Source organism: Balaenoptera acutorostrata, chromosome 16 (assembly GCF_949987535.1).
Source record: "Balaenoptera acutorostrata chromosome 16, mBalAcu1.1, whole genome shotgun sequence".
NCBI classification, from domain to species: Eukaryota; Metazoa; Chordata; class Mammalia; order Artiodactyla; family Balaenopteridae; genus Balaenoptera; species Balaenoptera acutorostrata.
The window spans coordinates 14670659-14688632 of record NC_080079.1 but is presented as its reverse complement, the minus strand read 5'-3'; the positions used below and the strand labels follow the sequence as shown (position 1 = coordinate 14688632).

General features: G+C 42.9%; 1 protein-coding gene across 2 annotated transcripts in view; it reads right to left on the bottom strand.

Moving 5' to 3' along the window:
• Nucleotides 1–17974, bottom strand: part of GFRA1 (GDNF family receptor alpha 1) — a 229018-nt gene that overhangs the window by 190376 nt on the left and 20668 nt on the right. The window lies entirely within an intron of this gene.

Sequence of the window (17974 nt, the reverse complement as noted above, 5' to 3'; positions counted from 1 at the left end):
TGAGTGCCTACTCTATTCCAAGCACTACATATGTATTTTCTGATTTAATCCCAATAGCATCCCCGAAAGATGAGTTTATTATCCCATTTTAGAGATGAGGAAACTGAGACTGATAACGTGTTCAAGGTCACACTGATATTAAATGAAGGAGCTGAATTCAAAATCAATTTCTCTCATGCCAACATCCAAGTTCTTCTCACTATGTTGTGCAGCCTTCCAAGATGGAAACTATTTGTTCCCCAGAAATTTCTTTAAAAGTGCTACAATGAATATACATATAGAAAGGCCGATTCTCAGTTGAAATCTAGCTTCTCTAGCTAGTTCAGGGAAGGGTTCTTGGTGACATAAACAAGACTGTTTTCAACCCTAGAAATATTTATTGAGCAACTACTAGACAGAGGCCATGCATATAAACAGGCCAGAGCCCCTACTTTCTACTAAAGAAATCAGGCCTGCATACACATGTGCACACATACACACAATTATAAGACAGAAAACAAGAACTTTATCAAAGCTGTCAGCTAGAAAGGTGTTAGAGAAATACGTAGCAGCCACAGAAATTAATTCAGTAAGCATCAGAGAGAAGGTACGCTCCAAGCAGAAGCAGAAGGAAAACAAGGGGATGTGGAAATACAGAGCATCTCTGGATGAATGGAGCATCTTAGTGTTCCTAGGGGAGAAGAGAACGGAGAGGAAGCTGGAGAGGTAGGACAAGGCTAGATTCCAGCTTGGGAAAGAAAGACTTTGAATATGGTGTTAAGGAAAATTTGGATTTTATTTTCTATCATTAAAATATTGTTTTATATATATATATTTTAAATTCATTCCATGGGGAGCCATGAAGACTTCTGAGCAAGGAAATGAACTGTTTACAGCTGTGCTTTAAGGGAATTCCTGAAAGAGGTATGGGGATTAGCAATGGCAGATGGGTCCCTGTACAGTCTTCAGGACTCCTCCAAGAGTCTGTGAGGTCTGAGAACATAGATTTCCAGTCCCAGCTTGTTCACTAGCTGACTCTGCGCATGAGTCAAGTTATCAAAACTTCCTGAGACTCAGTCCTCTCATACCTAAAATGAGGAGGTTGAACTAAGTAACTGCTAAAACTACATCTACCTCTAAAATGTTATGATTCAAAGTTATAAATTTGTACACACCACAGCAAATGTGCCTTTGCATCATAAAAAGCATGAAGATAACTAGTCCTAAGATCACTTGGATCTCATTGTGGCGTAAAAAGACATAATTTATATAAAGTATTTTTTTTCAATGTATATATGTTAAGTAAATCCAGGTGAAACCTTCTTATTCTGAATGTTACCTTGCTTAAATAATGTTTTCCTTTCCCAGACTTAAAAAGTAGTATTACCCTTTTCCCTTTCCAAACCTAGACCTTTGTCTTAACTAAAAACAGCTGCCAACTGTTTCTCAACTCACCTGCTTAGTGAAGAAAAATAATCTTTTGGAATATACCCATAAATTTAAATTCTAACTACAATATAAAAGCTAATGCTCTGTGGCAGGCATTACTGCACATTTCCACAACACCCTAAATCAAGACCTGGGCACACAAGCTTATTTAAAACGAATTCAACCTAGTTATGAATCAACTGCACTTCCTTCTGCAAAAAAGACCATTTCAGAGGGATTTTCTTAAAATGTGGCTGTTTCTACACTGGATGAGTAGATGTTATTACTGGGATCAAATCGGGACCCCAGCATGAAGAGGACGAGGGTGGCCAAGGAGAAGAGAGAGAACGCAAACCTCTCTCCTGTTCGATGGCTCACGTTCTCTTCTTGCCAACAAATATCTGACGATTCAAACTGGCGGGAGTTTCAGTAACAGGGCTGCCCCTTTATGTCAAACTATCAAAATCTGCTATTGGACTCTGTAAACTGTTAAAGGAGACAGGTTAAAAATTAAACATATTCCATACTATTCAGAAATACCGTGAGCAAAAACACCAGCGATTTCACCCTCCCGGGGAATATACGTTACAGAGTGTAATTTGGCCACCCTCCAGGATCTTGTCTTAAATAGCTGTTGGGTGATTTAAAGAGATGAGTATTTTAGTGCCTTGACTTCTCTTGAAATATACACCATTTGAATGAATCCATTTATTGTAAATATCAAGACATTGTGCTTAAAATTTCATATCAAGAAAAGTTCTCTGCGATTTTTCTTCAAACATTTTAAGATAGTTAAATGAGTCCTAATTAAAAAAAAAAAACAAAAAAAACAAAACAGGGCTTCCCTGGTGGCGCAGTGGTTGAGAATCTGCCTGCCAATGCAGGGGACACGGGTTCGAGCCCTGGTCTGGGAAGATCCCACATGCCGCGGAGCAACTAGGCCCGTGAGTCACAACTACTGAGCCTGCGCGTCTGGAGCCTGTGCTCCGCAACAAGAAAAAGGCCGCGATAGTGAGAGGCCCGTGCACCGCGATGAAGAGTGGCCCCCACTTGCCGCAACTAGAGAAGGCCCTCGCACAGAAACAAAGACCCAACACAGCCAAAAATAAATAAATAAATAAATTAAAAAAAAAAAAAAAAGAATCGGAGTTGGGGGAAGAAGATGAGTTTGGTTTAAAAAAAAAAAAACGAATCCTGGTGTTTAATGATGATAAAGGACTTGTCTATTTTTGTAACAAATCACCAGAACAAAAAGCTATTATGGAGTAATTAAACACCACATTCAGCATAGATATGGAGAAAGGAAGAATTGCAAATACATTTTACAGCTTGTTCTGAAGTTGTCGGAAGTGAAACACATTTTAATCATTAAACTCCTCAAAGGTGTTGAAAAAAAAGTTATCCGGAGGGTTATGGGACCACCTCCAATTCTGGGGTGCCAAAGGCTCAGATGTTCCCAGGACCTCCACCTAAGGGTTGTCACTAGTGTGAAGCCCCATCTTGATCTTGATAAGCCAGTTCAGAGGGAGCTGCTGGAAAGCCCACTTCTCACGTGTTTTGCTGCTTAGGGAGACCTCTGACCTTTCATTAAATACAGTTTGGTTGTTCAGGTCAAAGGACAAGTTACTTTAAGTTCAGGCCTAAACCAGAATTCTAAGAAGTCCTCTTCAGTTCTTTCTTGTGGTTATTTAAAAGGTGTACTTATTTTGAATTGAGCTAGTCAGATTTCTGAGTGTGTGAGCAGTGTGTGAGCATATTAAATTATAAGGATCCCCTGCCTTAGGGAGTTCCCAGGATTAATCCCCAGCGTCTCAGAGCAATCCAGATTTCCCCGCACAGACACCTTGGGCAGATACTACTGCAACCTGGCCTGGCCCAGCCTCGATGCTGAGTCCCCCTTGGTTTAAGGACCCAGGGCTCATTCTCCTCTCCGGTGGCTCTCCTCTCTCTCCCTGCTCAGCCCTGTTAGACCAGGAGCTCCATGGACGCACTGCCTGCCTACTCCCCTTGCTCACGCGGCCCCTCTCACCATCTCACCCAGGGCCATGACCCATCAGATGCTCCCAATCTACTAGCATCTGCCTCCTTCAAGGGCATCTGTCTGGCCCAACTGGCTTCCTCTTTGAAAACTGAACGATCTAAATACTTTGCCTGGTTTCTTTTAACAAAACACACTTGATTTTTCATTTTCCCCCCGACACAAATTATGTATAAAAGCCCATCTTACATAAAAAGGGGAAAAACAGAATTATCTTCCTTAGACCTCACTGAACATGGCTTTGGGGAACAGTCTGTTATGTACTATAATCGATGCCTGGAATGGGCAGCTGCAGATCGATTCATTTTTGGATATGGTTCCTTTTGTCTCGTTCCTCAGCCCCTGGGTTAAATAAGCATTTTAAATCTCCTTACTCTTTGGGAGAAGGTAGAAGTGTACTTGTATTTACAACCCTGATAGATGCAGACTTTTTGTGCTAATCCAGAACAGAGCTCTGATTACCCCCACTGTCACTGATTTTGGTTACCTTTCGAGAAAAATGCCCACATTGGGTTACCTTGTTCCCTGTCCAGTGAAACTTTTAAAGTGCTGGGAAGAACTTCCAGCTACGGGAACCCATTTAGTTCTCATTTGGCTAGGGTCAAACTACCTACTTTTAACTGGAGAGCATCTAGGGATCTAGTGAAATGAAGGGACAAACACAAAGAAGAAACCAGCTCCAACTGGTGTGGGGAAATAGAGTCTAGAATCCTAAAATTTAGCCAGCCTTTTTCACCTGGGATGGGTATTTCTGAATCCTCAGAGTATAGCTTAAACTTAGGATACACAGCAAAAGAGACTTCACTCAAGGGAGGTCCATTCATTTGGGTCCAGTTTAGCTAACTTTTCATAGACATGGGCCTGTAAACCTAGTCATGCCCTCCATTAGATTATGCATTTAATCTCTTAATGTCCCTCTTACATATACAAATATTCTGTAATGTAAATTACACTACAGACATACAAAAACTGTATTAAAAACTGTATTAATCAGGCTCCTGCATGGAGCCCCGAGGTTATGCAAGGACCTATACCACTAACCCAGAGTAGCACTAGGAAAATCACAACCTTCAAGCTCCAGACCCACTGAGTCAGGGTCATCTGTACTCCTCTCAGAGAGCAGACAACAAAACCACACCAAACCCTTGGAGCTGGTTTGCCAAGGCCAGTCAAAGGAAAGAGGCATGTAACTGAAATGGCCACTGTAGCTTGTCTGAAAGCTTATTGTATCCAGAGTAGCCCCAGGCTGTCAATTAAAGTTTCATTTTCTGATCTACAAGTTTCTTTGCATAAGAAATGAGTCTCCAAGTGCATATACTCTCCCTAACAATGAGTAAAATGGTGCTGACAACATCTGATTGGAGATCCAAACATTTTGCTGAAGTCCTTCGGTCACTGCACCTCTGAGCACCGAGGAACTCATGACCCACCTCCAGCACCGGGAACCCCAATCCAAACCAAGGAAACTGATCCAGCCAGTGGCTGCACGACACTGAGTGAGGGGGGGGGGGGGGGGGGAGTCCACCAGAATCAGCTCCAACGACTTTCCCTCCCCAAAGCTGACAGAGGTCCATCTGTCACAGACTGAATGTTTATGATCCCCCCCCAAAATTCATCATGTTGATACCCCACCTCCCAAGGTGACGATATTGGGAGATGGGGCCTTTGGGAGGCAGTTAGGTAGAGGTGAGGTCCCTCATGCTGGGATTAGAGCTCTTAGAAGAAGCGACACCAGAGAGCTCTCTCCCAACCCTCCCTACCAGCATACACAAAGAGGTCATGTGAGCACACAGAGAGAAGGCAGACACCTACAAGCCAGGAGAAAAGGACTCAGAGTGAAACCTACACCTTGTTGGCCCCCTGATCTCAGACTTCCCAGCCTCCAGAAGAGAAACACATTTCTGTTGGTTAAGGCACCCAGTTTTTGTTATGGCAGCCCAAGCTAAGACACCACCTCTCTGAACTTTGTCACTGCCCCTCAGAACAGTGACAGAAGAGGAGTCCACTGAAGGGAGCGATGAGGGTCACCTCTGTTCTGACCAGACTCTATCTACGTTTGCTTTGACATTTGTTACAAGCAAATAACCAGCAGGCCATGAACATGGGTGCCCCCTAGTGTCTGCTGAGGATACCCACCCCCGCCCAATGTCCCCAGTGGGAAGGGGCACCATAAGAATGGGGCTGCCACTCCCTTGCCTGCTTCACCCAAATAACTCCCTCAGGACCCTGAAGGCAACGCCTTTGCCAGGAACCACAGAACTGGGAACAACGACACCCTTTAGCACAGAAAGGGGCCCCGGGGTGGAAAATTTTCCCTCCGTTCCCAAAAAGAAGGTTGCCAGGACCTTCTCAGATACAAAAGGAGAAAAGTACATATTGTTTCATATTTACAAAAAATTACCAAGTAAGAACAAATCACTATGAAGAAAACAAGCAAAATTCATATGGTTCCTGCCTTCCAAGAGGCAGGTGATCTGAGGAAAAACAGACCCAGAGGTGGAAAAAAAAAAAAAGATTAAAAGCAGGCAACTAATAAAAACTACTGAATAAATCCCTAATATATATACAAATTAAACATCCACTATGGGTATCCCATGTGAGGGAAGGACCAGCTGTTAGAATTAAATGCCACACTTATTTAATCAAGAAAGGAGTTGAAGGTATAGTCTTGTCACCACCTCTGGGAGGCTCCCTGTCTTTCCCTAAAAAAACTGAGGCATAAGCTCATCTGTGCTTCCAGAACGTTTTTTTTACCTTCCCCCAGGCACCACGATGGTAATATCCTGTGATTATCTGTCTTCCCCACCACATAGGAAAGGTTTACTTCTTGTATGTAACTTTGTTTCAACACTAGGAGCACAACAATGTTAGTAAAAATGTAACTTAAGTGCTTATTTTGAGCCAGACTTTGGGATAAGAACTTTACGTGCATTATTTCATTTAATCCTCACAACTAACTTACAAGGTTGTGCTATTATTATTTTATGAGGCAATATATTTATATGGTCTAAAAATATAAAAACACCAAAAAAGGTATACAGTGCAGTCTCCCTCCCACTTCAGTCTCCCATATGCCAAGTTCGCACACCCCCTTCACATATAACTTATTATTATTCGTGTCTTATGTATCCATCAGAGTTTATATATAAGCCTCATGTTTTAAATAAAGGTAGCACGTTATACAAGTTGCTCTGCACTTTTAAATTTTTACATATCTTCGAGATCTTTATGTAGAAAACTATCTCATACTTTTCTTAACAGCTGTATGTTATTCCACTCTGGTTGAACCAGAAAATATTCAACCACACTTCTATTGATAGACACATGGATGCTTCTATTATTATATTCTACAGATGAGCAAACTGAGGCTCAGAGAGGTTAAGCGACTTGTCCAAAGTCACACAGCTCCTATGTGGCAGAGGAAGGACTCAAGCTGGTTAGATTCAAGCCTGAACTCTTAAGCAATTTGCTGTATTTTTTGCCTGGCACAACGCCTAGTATGTAGCAGATATTCAGTAAATACTTAATGAGTAGATTAATGAACCAACAAACCAACAGAAAAAAAAAAGAAAGAAAAAGAAAAAAGAAAAAATAGCAAGAGGAGCAACTCTGCTCTCGCTTTCCTTCATCTTCACGGCTATCACTGTTCTTTTTCACTCTCTAGATATCTGCCTCCACTCCTGTATACAGCATCAGAGTAGTAGAACAAAGATTTTCAGCCATTCCTAGGTCCTGCAAAAACCTGGGTCCTGCCTGATCCCTGCACATTATTTATTCCTACTCAAGCTCTGGATGAAGGACATCCTAGAATGGATGCAACATCACCTCTGCTGGCCAAAAGCCCCAAAGGTGTGCTCAAGAAGGTCACAAGGAGGTGGGAAAAGAGAGTTCCTGGGGGCAAACAACACCTGTGCCTAGATTCCCAGGGGTCACACTGACACATCGGAGCGTCACTGCAGATTAGACGGTCAACTTCCAGACTTCACTCCTGGGCTTCGCAGCCGGTTTTCCTCTACAATGCAGACGTCCCGAAAACCTTCAACTCCTTCCAAATGTGCCAGAAAGCTGACACATGCAGCCTTGTTTTTACACTGCATTTTACATTTGGCTCAGCCATCCAATAAATTTAACACCGGAATTATATACAACATTAAGTGTGTTCAAACACAGCTGATTTCTTCACAGGCTCTTTTGTGAGCAGCTGCTGGGAAGGTGCAGCATCTGACAACAGGAAAGCTGTGTCTTTCAACGTTACAGACCCCAGGGAACGCTGGCCTGAAAGGTAACCTCCCTGTGACCTCACAAGGTATCAGAATGCTTTAATTTCTCTGACTTGTAAGTGTCAGGAGAACATTACAAACATCGCCATCTGCACTCAGCCTCCCAGCCCCTCAAAAGATACGGAATGCCTGCCTTCAGACGGGCCAGGCTTAAAATGACTCAGAATGTGACATATACCATTCCGTGTTCACATTCTCTGTATATATTCCATATACATATGAAATTTCTGGAAAGTGAGCAACGGCCTCGAGAAACACACACCCATCTTTCCTCTGATCCTTTGCTGTCGTGTTTGATAATAAGAGGTATTTATTCAACAAGGGCTCACAATTACAACTTAATTGGTTGTAATCTGCTCACTGAAGAAATAATGTCCTCTCCAATGATTCTAATCTAATCCATTTAATCTAAAATCTATGCGACATTACAGATTCTTCTGACACAATATTTCAATCTCTTCCTCCACATTTAATTTCAAACTATTGACATGCAATACAAATGGCCATTCCTTTTAAAGGCTGCAATACCAAAAAAAAAAAAAAATCTATCATTTTTGCCCATCTTGAAGGCTAGCTTGCTAGCTACAGGATTAGCATTTGCGAGTCCCCTGAAGTGAGAAACTTTTAAAGCTTATGTGTTAGCTTTTCATTGTCCTCAACTGCGCTCACCCTGAAACATGTAGAAGAGAAATCAAAGCAGGAATATCATGAGCCATGTCCAGCTATGTTAGAAACAAACAGAAAAACGCATTTCACTGAGATGTCCAGAGAGAAAGAGAGCAAGAGATATCAGCTAGCCAATCAATCAACAAACATGTTCATCTTCATTTGTGGATTTCCATTATAAATGTTTATATATATGGTTCTTCCTAACACATCATGTTAATAAATTTTGTTCAAACAAAGCCTGTGTCTAAACACTGGTATGCTTTGCATGCCTTGTATTTCTCAGGTTTCACATACAGTCAAAATGCAGATCACGACAGAACAATTTCTTGACATTTTTGTCTTATAATTATTATTATCACAGTGCAATTCTAGCGCGTCTTTGCCAGATATATATCAGCGGTGAAAATCTTTTTAAAGTAAATCCTTATAGAATCCCTTTCCTTTATACCATGCTGGAAGTGCAGTGTCTAAAGGTCTTTTGGGAAAATAAATAATGGAAATTTTGTTATTGATCTCATGCAGAGGCAGTGAATCTAATGAGTTATTGTTATTTTACCCACAGCAAATATTATGTGGTCCAAAATAGTAACATTCAATTAAAGAAAGAAGGCCAGATAGGCTGTAAGATAAAAACATAGCTTAACAATGAATTCCTTTTAGTACTTCCTAAATGCTAATTTAGTCTGTCATACATTTAGAATGACATTCTTTTAAAAAAGTAGTTTCTCATGCCACTGTAATAATTAAAATGATTATCTTGTACTAGACAAGTATCATGGTCAACAAAAGAAGGTTACTGGTCTTCATTAAAAGATAATTTATACTTGGGTTTTTGTGGGGTTTTTTTTAATCTAACAACAATAGCAAAACGTTAAGCCGATAGTCAAGTCTCCCAGGATTTATCAAAACTTTTGTAGAGTTAAATCTGGGCAAAACCATAAAAGCAATCTTGAAAATGTTGCACAATGGAGCCCCATTAGCATGGCTCCTCATTATATTAGTTGAGGGTCGTCAGACTAAAAGGTCACAATGTGTCCCTTAGAGCTTTGCTGGATCCAGGAAATCAGCGTACTTCATCGAGGGAAAAAGGGCATTTACAGCAGGTGTTTGTCTCATTTCTCTATGGTATATTATCAAAAATGGAAAGCCAATGCACTTTAAAATTCTGTATCTGGTTCATCAAGCCACCAAGAAAATCCAAGTGACTTGAGTTAGGAAGCAGCTGCCATAATCCTAAATCTTCAGGACAAAGCTCCTACTGTTTTGCCATGGGCTGACCTAACACACTTGCTTTTTACTCCCATCCTTGTGACCTAACTGCTCCACAGCTCTGTTCTTGCTGGATGGTGAGACCTCCCAACCCCAGGCTCACTTACTCCATTTCATCCTTCCATCACCCTTCCTGTGCTCAGACAATGCCCCTCCCATCTCCCCAGGCAGCGAAAATTAAGACTGAAATCTTAGCACCCATGACTATTTTCTTTCCCATAAACAGTAACAAAACCACATTTACAAAGAGGTGTTTTCTAGAGATGGATTTCTCTTCAAGGGGTTGAGTCCTACCACCTCTCAAAAATCAAAAGAATGCAAAGAGTGAATGACTCACTTTGAACATTTGCCCTTTATGAATACTTGGGTGGGGCAAAAAGAGGGTCCTCAAATAGGTAGGAAACAACTAGAAAGGGTTTGTCTGTCTACCCTCCACTCATCATAGAGTATCACAGGTAACTTTCACCTGCCTTTCAAATGCATTAGCCCTGAGCTGCTTGGCAAAGGAGAGAGACTAGATCTTATGCATCTCTGCACCCTGGCAGCCCACACGAATATGTGTAGACTGAAAGGAATAAATGAATGAAACCAGCTAACGGACAGAGTGCTAACTCTATGTCAGGGATGACACTAAGCTTTTAATCTTCAAGACAATCCCATAAAGTACCCACAGTTAAGATCATCCTATTTTGCAGATGATGAAACTGAGGCTTAGAAAGGTTAAGATTATCCAGCTAAGACTTAAGGAGTTGGGATCTAATACCAACCCATCTGCTCCAGACGTTATGCTCTCAAGCACTGTGCTAAAGTACTTAAGAGATTAATAAAATGGCTCTCAATCCTCAAAAACAAGTCCTTACTTAAGATGCACCTATTTACATATAATGGATAATTTATAATTTCATAATACACTGGATTTCCAAAACATGTGTGTTTTGGAAAAACAATACTCTCAGACATTGTAGTGACAGAGTGTCTTTTGCCAGGAGAACTTAAAGAACTTTTAAAATCAACAACAGTGGGATAAAACGAATTCATACATTTCCAAGAACCTGTCACCAAGAGGTTCACGGTCCCCACGCTTTGGTCCAACTCTCCTGTTGTGAGCATTTTAAATTGCCTGGAAGAGACTGAGAAAACAGAGACGCCTTGGAGAACCAAATCTGTCAAAACAAGTCTCAGCCACACAATTTCTCAGTTCTTATCCTGCTTTCATTCCGATGCAAAAATGCAGAGTCTCGGAAGGTCTCCGAAGCCTCCCAGCTGACAGTCTCAACATTGTCCCCCTTCACCGTGTTACCATCCTCAGCTGATCCAAGCAGCAGCTCAATGGGTATTAATCCGTATTGGCACACGATGCAGATGAGTTTGGGAATGGAATTAAAATGCATTGGTTAAGGTTCCACTTTGGCAGGAAACAGAGGCTCATCAGAAGTAGGTACCATCTGGAACTGATAGGATGGTCAGATTGGATATTTTTCTAAACATGGGAGTATTTGCCATGCTATTTGTGATTGTTAGATACAGGTGAAGACTGAAGCTTTTCTAATGTGCAGGATTTGATAGCACTGGCTAGACATCTATTTTCTCTAAAGATTAGCTAGAAATATCACTAGATTCAGATAGAAGTTTCTTCAGCGTTAGAATTTGGAAAATCAACTTGCTACCCAGCCATTTTCCCTGGAAGGCAGAGAGTACTGTGCAAGTATCTGAAAAGTAGGCTCAAGTACACAGTCCATAAGTAAGAGTTTTGATCTTGAAAAATGGTGCTTTCCAAAATGAAAATTGAAAAAAAAAAAAAAAAAGTCAATCATACAACAGCTGTGTTTACACATACAAAGTGAAGTAGAAAACTGAGGCAATTACCCAGATGATTTCAATCAAAACATCCTCTCAACTGAAATATCCAGAAAAGTGAAGATATAATATGAGGGATTCTTATTTTTTAGCTTGAATTATCCAGATAATTGCTTCATCTCTCCACTATTCTTATTTAGACATAGCCTAAAACCCATCTTGTGCATCGGCAATTGAAAATACAATTATTTGCAGATGTACATACTTAGGGCCACAAGTGTCTATGGTCACAAGTATGTGCAGATGTAACTCAACACAGACCAGACCAGTCAGGTCTGAAGTTTTGGAAACCTGTTTTGAAAATCTGACTAAAAACAGAGATCATTCCTTTTAAACTCCACCTCCTATAAAAAGTCACTGTAGCAGATAATGACAATTTATCCCCCCAAACTAATCCATATATAATAAAAACAAATCCTTAAAACTGTCCTACTTTGATTCTTTGATTATTTGAGGAAAGTATTCATGAAAACGAATGTTTTAGTAACAAAGAACCCCTTCAAAAACTGCCCCCTTTTCACTTCAGAAATATATTTCTTAAATCAACTAGAAAAATGACCTCCCTTCTAAATACCATTTCTTTTCACCTTGATTTTTGAACTATCTGCTTTCTCCCCCCTCAAATGTCCATAATTCCCATGTATACCCTTCCAAATCTAACTTATTTTGCAATATATCTCCAACTACAGAATATATTCAAATATTTGTATCACAAAGGAGAAGCAGAAAATGCCACTAACTCAAATGCAGCCCCAAACTATAAATTCATTTTAATTAAAGATATTTGATAAGCACACATGCTGAAAGAAATGAAGAGGAGAGGGTGCCAGAAAAAGACTTATCTTTTGCAGAGAAATTAAAAATCACAGGAAGAATTCAATAAGCCTGGGAGGCCTCTTGAAACCTGCTATTTAAGTCCTTTTATCTAAACACACTGGTGAAAATTTGGTGTTTCTCATTTCCGGTCAGTATGATAACCTGAACTAAGGCAGATATACAAACTCTGCCCAACTCCCCAAAAAAGATACCATACTAAATGTAATGTAACAACAACAAAGACCCATGAAAACTAGAAAAAAACTGGGGAACTGGGCACATGCTTATAAGGTAGTAATTTTCAACTTGAGCTGCACATAGAGGCTTTAAAAAAATTTCTGGGGGTGGGGTACAGGTTTTGGGATACTAGAGCTCCCAGGTGATTCCAATGTGCAACCCATCTTCAGAACAGTGTTACAGGGACCTGAGAGAGCAGCCACTGTGGTCACAGGCCTTAGACCAGGAAACTCTGAAAGACCTCCCTGCATGAAACCAGAGGCCTGGAAGATCCAGAACTTGAAAACAGGCCCAGAGTATCTCTGCTCACTGGCCTGGGGACAAGACACAGAAAGAAGCTTGAATCTTGTAAGAGTGTAGAGTCCCAAGGATACCCTTCACATGATGTGTGAGTTCCAAGCCAAGGAATTCACTTCAAGGGCCATAACCCATGAAACCCATAAGGCCCAGCCAAGCAATATTAGATTACTTGAGCACCCTATGGTCTTGAATTTTGTTTCTGAAGCAAGGAGGCGGCAATTTTTGAAGGGGTTCTTTGTTATTAAAAACTCTGTCTTGTAACACAACATTGTAAATCAGCTATACCTCCATTTAAAAAAAAAAGCAAACAAACTGTCTTCATGGATAACTTCACTTCTCAAATAATGAAAAGAAACAAAGAAGGGCAGTTAAGGACATGATTTATTTAATGTGGATTCATTTTGGGGGACAAATTGTCATTCTCTGCTTAAGTGACTTTTTAGAGATTGTGGAGTTTAAAAGAAATGATCTCTGTTTTTAGTCAAATTTTCAAAACAGGCTTCCAAAACTTCAGACTTGACTCTGTCTACATCAAGTTATACTGCCTTCAAGTCTTTCACAGGACTCCTAGGGAAAGCCATTGTCACTGCAGATAAACTTATAGTTGAAATATTAAAGCCTACACCAAAATAACAGGAAGAGGGAATGGTACATTTGTTAATAATAACATGTCAATAGTGGCTCATTAATTGTAACAAATGTGCCACATTAATGCAAGATGTTAATAATGGGAGAAACTGGAGGAGGAGGCTATATAGGAACTCTCTGTACTCTGCTCAATTTTTCTCTAGATCTAAAATTGTTCTAAAATACATTGTCTATGAATTTAAAAAAGAAAAAAAAAGGACAGTAATTACTATGCATAGACACTTGATGAAATAACTATTAAATGATATGCATCAGCAAAAAGAACACCCAAAAGGGTTAGCAAATAAATCAGCTTAATAAGTTAGTAAATTGAAAGATGTACCGACTACTTAAAAACAATGAAACTGGTTTTGGAGGATTTAAAAACAGGCAAAAATATACATGCTCTTGTATGGTATGGGAATTATGTCTCAATAAAACTGTTACCAGGGGCTTCCCTGGTGGCGCAGTGGTTGAGAATCTGCCTGCTAATGCAGGGGACACGGGTTCGAGCCCTGGTCTGGGAAGATCCCACGTGCCGCGGAGCGGCTGGGCCCGTGAGCCACAATTGCTGAGCCTGCGCGTCTGGAGCCTGTGCCCCGCGACGGGAGGGGCCGCGATAGAGAAAGGCCCGCGCACCGCGATGAAGAGCGGTCCCCGCACCGCGATGAAGAGTGGCCCCCGCTTGCCGCAACTGGAGAAAGCCCTCGCACGAACCGAAGACCCAACACAGCCAAAAATAAATAAATAAATAAATAAATAAATAAAATCAAGTAAAACTTAAAAAAAAAAAAAAACTGTTACCAAAAAAAAAAAAAATGTACATGGTTGATAGCCCAGTAGCTCTATTTCCAAGTATAAATTCCGCCATATATGCACAGAACGGCTAGAGTAAGAACATTACTGTGGCATTATCTGTAATCTCAAAAACAAAGCAATAACCTAAGTGCCCACCCAGAGTGGAATATTGTTCACGCAAATATATATGCAGTAAAGCATAAAACACGGACAAGATGAACAACAGCTCCGGAATTCCAGAGAGGAAGACATCTGCTCAGAAGACTAAAAGGCATTTCAAAGTTTAACATGTCCAAAATGGAACTCTAAATCCTCACCTCCCAAAGCAAAAATAGCACTCACTCCTGGTCTTCCCCATCTCAGAAAATGGTGCTGTCATTCACCTAGGTAAATGACAGCGCCCAAACTGCCTAGAAGTCATCCCTGCCTTCTCTCTATCTCTCATTCCTTCTACCCAATCCATCAGTAAGTCCAGTGCATCCCTTGAATCCAACTGCTTCCTATCACTAACCCAGTGTGAGCCCCCATAGGCTCTGGAGTTGACGCTACACAGCCTTCTACCCGGGTTTTCTAGACAAGATCTACAATCAAGAGAGATCTTTCTCAAACATAAATAAGACCATGACTTCATCCTGCCCCAAACCCTTTACAGTCCTTCCAAGAGCTTCTCATCACACTTGGAACAAACCCAGAGACCTTATCATAGCCCAGCGAGTCCTCTAACCATGTCACCGGCCCTTGCTGGCTCTCCTACCCTCTCTCGCTCCACTGCACTCCCACTTGTCACCGTGTTCCCAGGACCCACCGGTCCCCCCACCATTGGGCCTGGCCACTGGCTGGTTCCTCAACCTCAAAGACTCTACTGTGGCTGCAGGTCAAACGTCTCACCAGAGAAGGCTTCCTCTGTCTAAGAGAGTGCCCACCCTCCACCGTGCTCACCCCCCCACCCTCCACCGCGCTCACCCCCCACCCTCCACCGCGCTCACCCCCCCACCCTCCACCGCTCTCACCCCCCACCCTCCACCGCTCTCACCCCCCCAACCCTCCACCGCTCTCACCCCCCCACCCTCCACCGCTCTCACCCCCCAACCCTCCACCGCTCTCACCCCCCCACCCTCCACCGCTCTCATCCCCCCACCCTCCACCGCTCTCACCCCCCAACCCTCCTCTCTTTGTCTTCATCCTTTATCCCTTTATCGACTGTCTCTCCCTGGATGGAATGTGGGCTCCTTGAGGCAAGGCCCTTTCCTGGCTTGTTCCTCACTTTATCCTCAACATACAGAACAGCTCCTTGGCCTAGAGAAGGCACTCAGAAATTAACTTGTAAAATTAATCAATTATTCAGTGGTGTTTTTGTAGACTTCAGCTTTACCTCTAATAGTTCCTTTTTAAAAAGACAGGAGGCAAACTGAGGAGCCAATGTGTTCCATAGGCTGAATGAGACAGCTCTGTGGTCCTGCGCTCCTTCTAGAACGGGGTGGGCTGGGCGTCGAGGGGGCGGGGGAGAACCAGAGCAGCCCCCACAGAGCTGGAGAGCAGGAGGGCCGCTGGGCTTCCCGTTTCTCTCGCTGCGAGGCTGGGGGCGAGTCCCTTACCATCTCCAGACCTGAGCTCCACCTACAACATGTCGGGTTTGCTCCAGTCGGGTGGCAAAAGGAGCAGCTGCTCCCTGCCCAGAGCCTTGAAGGGCATGGAGGCCTGGGGTGCCCACAGGGGAGGGGAGGTGGCCGACCTTGAGATGACCTCAAATCCCCGACAGGCAGGCCGCCCCTCCAGTTCACATCTCACCTTCCACAGTTCAACCAAAGGCTCCCTCAGGCTCCTCCCGGTCCCAAAGTTCTAGAACTCATCATTTCAAACTGTCCTGAATCCATCTCTCTCCCCATAGCTGAAGGAAAATCAAAACACCCGAAAACAACTTGGTTTTGACCTGTGCAATTCACAAAGCATCATGCCACGGGTCATCTCATGCCAGCCGGCCAGTGAGTCTATAAAGTACCCAGGGGGTAGGAGTATGACCCCAGTTCACTGCTGAGGAGACTGAGCTTGGGGGGGTAGAGGGGCATCTGAGAGAAGCGGGGGGGGCGCTTTTCTCTTTGAAAAGCAAGTGAGTGAAATCCCTAGTAAGCCAGCACTTGTGCTCTGGGGCCTCTTTTTCCCAGATGGCTGTAGTTGGTCCTTCTCAAATGTGACAATGACGACAACGGGCTGAGAAAACCATGCAGGGCCCACAATTACTGCCACGGTGCATTCCGATGTTTAGGCGCACAGGCTGAGTGTCCAGGCCAGCTCCTCCCCCGCCCAGTCTAACCAGCCCAAGATGGCTTCTCCAGTCTCAGCTGGCACTGGCCTCCTTCACACCACACGGCCTCTCCCTTGCCCTGCCTGGAATGCTCTTCCCACCCAGACAAGTCTGACCCTCATTACAGGCTCTTGTAAAGCCCCACCTGCCTCTCCTTAAGAGCACTCTTTATACCTGGAGCTTTCTATGTACATGTTTATGTCTTTCTCCCCTGCTAGACTATAAACTCCACGAGGACAGGGCTAATCTGACTGTGTTCACCATTATACCACCACGTGCCCAGTCAGGGATGGCATGTGCGAGGCTGTGAGGTCTGGAAATGCTGAGGGCCTTCTGTGATCGTGAGGCAGGAGCACGGAGCTGCTGGAAGATGTCGCCCTGTGGTCCCTGGAGGGGCTCCCTCAATGCAAGGGGCAGATCCAAGAGCCAGAGGTCAAGAAGCCATGTCCTTGGTGACAGTGTTTGCCATAAACCTGCCCCACCTCTGGATATCTTACACATTCTCCGAGCTAACCATTTATCTTTATCATCCAAGCCTGTTAGAGGTGAGTTTTCCAACATTTATAAGAGAAAGAATCCCAACAGATGGACCTCTCTAACAGAACTGTAAGCTCCCAGCCCCATTCTGTACACTTCGTCCTGTTCCACCTAAGTGCTGGGCATCAAATAAGTACTTAATAATTTGTTTTCACCTACCTGGCTTAGGCTGGCTGCACATTCATTCACTCATTTATTCATTCAAGACATATTTGCTAAGTGCCTACTGTGTAGCTTCCTAGGACGGGGGAGAGAAGAGGACAAGCCAGATGGGGTCCCTTGCTTTTATGCAACTTAACATTCTAGTGAGAGAAGTGGACAAACAAGCAAGTCAACAACATAATTTTGGACAGTGGTAAGACCTACGCAGACAATGAAACAGGGAGATGAAATAAAGAAGGAGGGAGAAGGGAAAGATTTATCTAGGTGGTTATGGAAGACCTCCGCATTGAAAATGACAAGGAGTCAGCCAAGTGAAGATGACACAGAAGAATATTCCAGACAACAGGGGAAGCAAGAGCAAAGGCTCTGAGACAGAACAAACTTGATGTGTTTGAGGAGCAGAAAAAAGGCAGAGTGGCTTAAGAATCTATCAATCACCCTCCCTGGGGGGAAAACAGGACAAGATGAGGGACAAGATAAAGAGGACAGGGACCCGATTACTTAAGAATTCTTCTTCCAAGGATAGTCAGATGCCTGCAGGGACAGAGTCATCATGCCTTCAATCTCCCCATCCTTCAGGCCTGCCTTACTTGGACACACTGCATATGTCAGCCGAGAGAGGAAAGAGTGTGGGACTTGGCCCCAGGACCCGTTTGCCCCCCAGCAAGCCCCTCA